This window comes from Lygodium microphyllum, chromosome 8, assembly GCF_053477565.2.
Source record: "Lygodium microphyllum isolate KBCC chromosome 8, Lygodium_microphyllum_v1.1.10, whole genome shotgun sequence".
Classification (NCBI taxonomy): domain Eukaryota; kingdom Viridiplantae; phylum Streptophyta; class Polypodiopsida; order Schizaeales; family Lygodiaceae; genus Lygodium; species Lygodium microphyllum.
The window spans coordinates 162,000,294-162,007,781 of record NC_141142.1 but is presented as its reverse complement, the minus strand read 5'-3'; the positions used below and the strand labels follow the sequence as shown (position 1 = coordinate 162,007,781).

The following is a 7,488-nucleotide window of genomic DNA, read 5'->3' as shown; positions in this document are numbered from 1 at the left end:
GATTCTTTTTCTAGCAATAGGCACTCTAAGCACTGTCCCATCCAATTCACTCAGCTCATATGTTGCATTATCAAAAACATGTCTAACTATGTATGGCCCAAACCATCTTTTCACCATCTTCCGAAGTGCAGTATGCTGATTTTCAAGGCTGCTATCAAAGACCAATACCCAATCTCCTTCTTCTATTGCTCTTGGCCGCAAGCGATGCCTACTGTCAAACCTGTCCTTATTTCTTAGTCTAGCAACCTTCAACCTGTCAATAGCTAGTTGAATATCCTCAGGTCTCCTTTCCAACTGTCGAATCCGAAGAGCTAAGAGCCCCTCTCTCGTCAAATCCTCCTGCCAAGGTAAAACTGACCAAGTCAAAGCACAAGTCTCAATCGGCATAACAGGTTTTTGACCATACATTAACTCTGCAGGCATATATCCTGTGGTAACACTATGAGTCGTACGATCAGCCCACAAAGCAAATGGTAGAAATCTCGGCCATTCTCCAATCCGTCCACTGCATGCTTTGGCTAATGCTTTCACTATCGGCGGATGCCCTCTTTCACTCTTCCCATTTCCCTCTGGATTATATGCTGTGGTTAGAGCCAACTTGATTCCTAGCTGAGAGAAAAACTCCCTAGCTTCATCTGCATCCAATTCACCACGATCCGCAGTGATCTTACCCACACAACCATACCTGCAGAAAATTTCCTCCAATAAGAACTTACACACTGCACTAGTGGTCTTCGTTCTTAAAGATCTGCCCTCAACATGATTGGTAAGATCCTCTCTAGCCAAAACAATGTATCTCATCTGCCATAGACCCATAGGCATGGTAACCAAATCAACTACCCGCTTATAATGAATGCATAGCGGATAGGTCGGATGAAGCTCATCTCTATGACGCACTACTGAATACATCTGGCAGTCTCTGCAAGTCTCAACAAAGTGAGAAACATCTCTATACATACCTTTCCACCAATATTTCTCCTTGATTTTCTCATAAGTAGCCCACACTCCTCTATGACCAGCCCAAGGACTCTCATGAAACTCCCTCATCACCTGTAACTGTGTCTCTCTATCGCAGACAACCCGCAAAGGTAATCCGCCTCTTTTCTTTGGATGCTTCCAAAGAAATCCGTCCTTGAGAAAATAACCATAGGCTTTCCTTCTGATCTTCTTGAACTCTTCATCTGTCCATTCATCTCTTTTGCTTAGTGTACTAAGGTACCTGCCAATCTGCAACCAATCTCCAACATAAAGTTCTTCTATGAAAGCCACAATATCATAGACATGACAAACATGATCAACCATAGTGGCTGAAATTTCTGCATCATCCTCTTCTGCAAGTAGAGTCTCCTCATCATCATATCTGGCTCTAGACAACATATCTGCCACTGGATTATCCTTCCCTGCTATGTGTTTAAATTCCGGATTTAATGACTTGATGTATGCAATCCATCTCAACATAGCTATATCCGGAGTAGAGCAACTCGTGATCATACCAATCAATGGCAAGCAATCTGTCTCTACCACAACTGAAGCTCCAATAAAGTACTCCTTGTCACATTTGAGAGCCGTGACAATCCCCAATAACTCCCTCTTGATTTGTGGATATCTCCTCTTTCTCTCGTTTAGGACTTTCGCCCCAAACCGAATAGCATACCTATTTCCATCTGCATCATCTTGACCCACAGCCCAACCTATGCCAATTGGACTAGTGTCAACTGTCAATACAATAGGCCTATCACAATTATAATCCGCTTTCTTGAGAGTAGGAGCATTTTGCAATAACTTCTTCAATTTCTGCATGGCTCTAGTGTGACTCTCATTCCAATAGAATTTCTGCCCCTTTCGAAGCAGCTGATACAAACAATCTGCTATGTGTGCAAAATGAGGTATCCAAATCATATAAAACACACAAGCACCAATGAATCTTCGTACCTCCGAAGTAGTAGAACAATACTCTGCAATCTTGCCTATAGCATTCACCTTATCAGGTGAGGGTTTCCTGCCATAATATCCACACATATGCCCTACAATAACAACCTCATTCACTCCAAAAACAGATTTTTGCCCTGAAAGTGTCAAGTTCACTTTTTCTAACCTGGCTAAAATCTTATCACATGCTGAAATATGATTAGCCACAAAGTATCTGCATCCCTGCTCATTTAGGCTCTCATTCTTCTCTTCTTCTGCACACCCCTTAATGGGCACATCATCCAAGAAAGGCATAGTAAGCTGAGGTATGTAATCACGAAGGACCTTATGCATGGCATTCATCATATGCGCAACAGAATTAGTAGCACCTTGAGGCAAGGTACACATCCTCACAAGCCCAATAGGAGTTCTCATGGTGGTTATGTCCCTGCTTTCCAAAGCCAGCTGAAACTGATCATAACCTGAATACAAATCACCCAAAGAATAGATGGCACGTCCAGCAAATGCCTCTGCAAACTCATCCACAACTGGACCTATACCAACATTCCTGATAGTAACTCTGTTCACTGGCTGCATGTCCTGAATAAATCGAAGAGTACCATTCTTCTTCGGAACTGTAAACCACCTGTTTGAGTATGGTGCAGATGAAGGCTCAAGGATTCCCATCCTGATTTTCTCATTCAATAAATCAATCGGCTTTGGCAAGTGTGCTTTAGGCACTGGAATAGGTCGGAGATTCCATGGAATATGAGGAATAGTAAAAATAACCATAGGAGCAACAATATCAGGATTCACACATCCAATCTCATGTGGGACAAAAGAAAATCCCCTTCAATGACGCTCAAGCATCTCCTGAAAGCATTGCTTCTCTATGGGTAACAAGAAATCACCATTTCCAATTTTCAATTCAGCAAGTGTCTCTGCTGAAAATTTATGACCAATATGCTCCGGATTCCTCAAAATTTGCTGTTTAGCAGCCCTCTCTATTTGTTGATCACTGTCAGGTGGAAGCGGTACAGCAACCGGCTTCACCTTCTTATCCACAGTTTTGTATTTCGTGTCAACCCTGGCTTCATTATGCTCTTCTGCATTACATAAACATTGCTGTAAATCAGCAAATCTGCACTCCAATGGCTGAATATTCTCAGCCCTCTGCTCTATGGACTGCATAGAAACAGCCCCAAACTCTGAATGTTGAAATATTTCAGCAGTAAACTATGTTGGCTGAAAATTTTCAGCCCTCTGTCTCTCTTAAAGCTGATCATAACCAGCTGGAAACTCTGTTTGCTGAATTTCTTCAGCACTCAATACTCTTTGCTAAGTTACCTCAGCCTCTGACTCAATCTGTGACATAAAATCTGCAATTTCATGAAACATGTCCAGGGACTGCACTAATACATTACCATGACAATTCAGCATATCAGTTTTCAGCATATCTCCCATCTCTGCCATCGTATCTGCATAAATCACACTGTCATACATACCATCTATGTGCTCATCATCCTCCAAAATTCCTACATTTTTTAAATTTTTCTCCTTCCTGCATATATACCGCCTGGCAGCTCTAGACAACCTAGAAGTCTTCTGATAGCTCATCGAACTGTTTGCTGAAATCCCAACATAACCGGAGGAGAAAACATTGCTGCCAGGAGGCGAGAACTCCAATCTCCTCTCCTCTGTACCACCATCGTCTCGCGAAACGGCGGTACCTAATGAGAACCCGAATCCCTCACAGTGGGTAAGGGTGCATCTCTGAGAGTATCCATGTTTCTAACATGGTTCACACATACAGTCATAAACTGAATTGCTCTCATACCATCTTTACTGCGAATCCGTGCATAAGCAGATCCATCATCCATGACCTTTGTTTCCATGCGCATCTCTGTAATGAATGGCTGTCCAAGAATTATGGGATACGAGCATGAATCCTGCACAAAGAAATGAAAATCCTCCTCTACATCACCAATAGAAACCCTGACACTAGGGCAAGCAGCATATAAATCACCTGCAGTATTGTTGGCGGCTCTCATACGCCACCCATGCTCTACATCCATAGGCCATCTGTTACTCTCATAAACTCCACGAACTATGAGATTAATCTCTGAACCATGATCAACCAACGCAACATAAGGCACCTGTTTCTCTCCAATCTTTACCATCGTCTCTGTAGTTGCCCTAGCCCAATGGCTCCACGAAAAGTGACTACGCGGTATCAAAACAGGCTCATCAATTTCAGCATAATGAATAGGCTGAACCCTCTTCTCTACCTGTGGCAAAACAGAAGCATTATCAACCATAACCTCATCATCATCCTCATCCAACTCTCCAATCAAAACTCCCTGAGTATCAGTGGTAGCCAATGCATGTCTTTTCCTCTTTAGGACCTCCTGAAACTGATCCTGAAACTCTCTTTTTGAGATGCCCAAAATCTCAGAAATAGTGAAAGTCACCTCACTGCCAAGTATCTTATCATTAAAGATTTTCTTCATGTCTGTAGATGTCTCAATATCGGACATCACCCTGGCTGCTTTCTCTCTCTAGGCTCTTGCCTCTTTTCTCTCTTTTGAGCATCCTCCATCTGTCGATCTGGCCCTGGTCTTGAAGACGGTCCTGCAGTAGGTGGAGTAACAAACTCACCTCCTCTAGTCTTCTTAGCTGCACTTGGATTTTCTTCATCCCTCTTACGCTTCTCCTCAACAAATACATCTGCACCATGAGATTTAGCCAAATAAGCATAAATAGAATACCTGTCAACAGGCGAGTCCCAACCTGTCTCTGATCTGATGCTAGAACCTGCACTAGTCAAAACAGTTTGCTGAATTTTCCCCTTGTTTACAGTCTCCATAGCATAAGTCCATAGTGCGGACTGAGTCTCTGATCCCTTCTCAATCTGTACTCCATATGCAGAAGCATCACCTCTAGCCGTCACATAAGAAGTACGCGCAGCCATGTCCTCCACTAACTTCTTCATTCCACCTTTACCAAAGTTGGTAGCAAGTGGAGCTCCTGTCTCAGTCAACCAAATCTTACCATCTTGCCCCCAATATACCAAATTCTGCCTCCTTGCATCCTGGAAAGAGTCACAATCCCTGCAATGCTGATGCTCCGTACTATCACACCAAATACATCTCCGATCTCTCCTAGGTGCACTAGGAGCACTCCTAGGTGAAGTAGGAGCACTAAAAGAAGTAGTAGGCACAATCGAAGCAAACTGCTCCTTCAACTTACCCACCAACTCCGCTTTGACTGACTCAAGTGTCAAATCTGTGATGCCTTTGATTATATCATCAATAGAGGTAGGCACCGATGGAGCGGATGGTTTAGGAGCAGAAGGTGTAGGCATCGGTCGTGGAACAGGAGGAATAGGTGGAGTGGAAATAGTAGGCACTGGCATAGGCCAAGAAACTGGCTGAGGAGGAGAAGAAATAACAAGGATAGAAGTAGGCATAGGAGCAGATGATGGTGTAGGTGTCATGGAACCATTCTGTAAGCGAGTCTTCCATATCCTCCTCTTGGTCAAAGTCGAGACTGCATCCTGAGCATCCTGCCAATCAGTTTTAAGACCCATAGGCTTCGTGCGATCTTCAAGAAGCTCACCCAATTCTTCTTGAAGAGTAGGATCTGCAGCTTGCAAGAAAAGCTCAACTTTTTCAACATCCAATGCTCTTTGTTCAATAGCATCAAGCTGACTATACCTCTCTTCGAATTCTCGAATCAACTCCGAAGCAGCAAGACCTTTGTTTGGCATGTAGACCCACTCTCGGAATGACCGCCGAGTAGCCATACCAAAGTCCTCAAGGAAGTATTCTTCTTTTAGAGCCTTCTTAAAATCTTGCCAATGTGTATTTTGAATAAAAAGATCAGTCACCTTTGTCCTCAAAGCAGGTGTGACAAGACGAAGGAAGTACTTACTCATAAGTCCAGCAGGAACTCCAAATCTTGATTTCATATGTCTTCAAATATGCCGAAACATTACGCCCATCAAATAGCTTCTTCTCACTCTCAACTGCTTCAATAGCCTTAGTCGCGCTGTTTGCATTCTCCTGCTCCGAATAAAGTTGCCTTTGCTGAGACAACTATTGTTGATGCAATTGTTGTTGCTGTTGCATATACAATTGTGTTTGCTGATTTTGGAGCTGCATATACATGGACATATTCTGCAAAATCTGTTTTAGATCCTCCGTTGAAGTACTTGACGCAGCAGTCATAGATGGAGCTGAAGTAGAGGTAGCAGGAATTGTAGAAGAAGCTGAAATAGAGGCTGAAGTGTCTCCCATCCTGAAATTTCTGCGACGCTTTCACGTCAGGTTCACCAAAAAATGTCGAAGGGTTTTCGAAAGCCAAGTCGCAACCACTGAGGACTTTGAATAATTTCATGATAGAATGATAGATCGTCAATAGTGGCGGCCTCCACAAAGGATCATATTTATATTTCTTGAGAATAGTTACAGCAGCAATAAAAGACGAATACAGAAGATCCTCAGAGGTATATACAAGAGGTTTAGAAAACAGTTTTAGTACAGATCATAATAATGTCCAGTACTATAAGGAATTTGAAGTCACAAATCTGTTCTTGGCATAGGAGAAAAACCAGCAAAATCACTCCTTAATACGAAACATCGATACTCGGTAAGTCTCCCCTCGGGTAACAATAATTTAGTACATATGAAGATGGAAATCTTCAGTCATGAACGGACTGGGACCTTATTCTGTCATCCAACCACGATGAGATATCATTCAATATGATGGTCACATTGTCATCAGACTTCCCTTGCAGAAGACTTAACCAGCTCTATGTTTGCAGCAAGCGAGGCTCCACCAGTACTTTCATTGACTCTTTTGAGTAAAAAGGGGGTGATTGTGCTTCCACTAATCTTTTGCTCCAATGCTTCTTGCAAAGAACTACTGATTGCTGACTCAATCGGCTTGGCAGCTGCTTCATTTTCTTCCGGGATTGGCACCCCAATGAGTAGTCCACTCTATAAATCCAAACTAGAGTTCGCACCTTGTATGAGACCCTATGGGGAGGGTCATGTTGGGGTTCTTTCCCCTAAACAAGTTTGCATAAGCCTCGGAAATCGAAGACATGATATGATATCTGCACATTCGTCTGGAGAATCAACACGACAAGGTACCTTGCAGCCACTGTGGCGAGTAAAGAAAGCAGGAAATTCATTGGTCTTGTATCCAATAACAGTAACACCTTCAGTCTCAAGGTACTCTAACGTTCTGGGAATGTCAAGAATTGACTTGATACCAGCACAGAAAACAGCAACAGGCGACCTTCCAAGCTCTGTTAAATCACATGAGACATCCATTGCTTTTCACCATCAGCATGTGATATCTCGTCCTTGGGGTAAGTCTGTGAAGTAAACATATCCTCCCGAGTATATATCAGACCAACATTAGTCCATGTCTTTAATATATCCATAGTCGTATATTTTATGGGTTTTGTAATCTGCTCAAAGCAACTGATACTTGTGCTCCTCTCAGTTTTCCTCCATCGTCACAGTTCTTCCGTCGCCGTCCTTGACGTTCATATTGCTACCCCAGCGCTCC

General features: G+C 42.9%; 1 pseudogene; it reads right to left on the bottom strand.

The window, feature by feature from the left end:
* Positions 1-6,689: 6,689 nt before the first annotated feature.
* Positions 6,690-7,247, bottom strand: LOC148033085 (pseudouridine-5'-phosphate glycosidase pseudogene; annotated as a pseudogene).
* Positions 7,248-7,488: the final 241 nt, after the last annotated feature.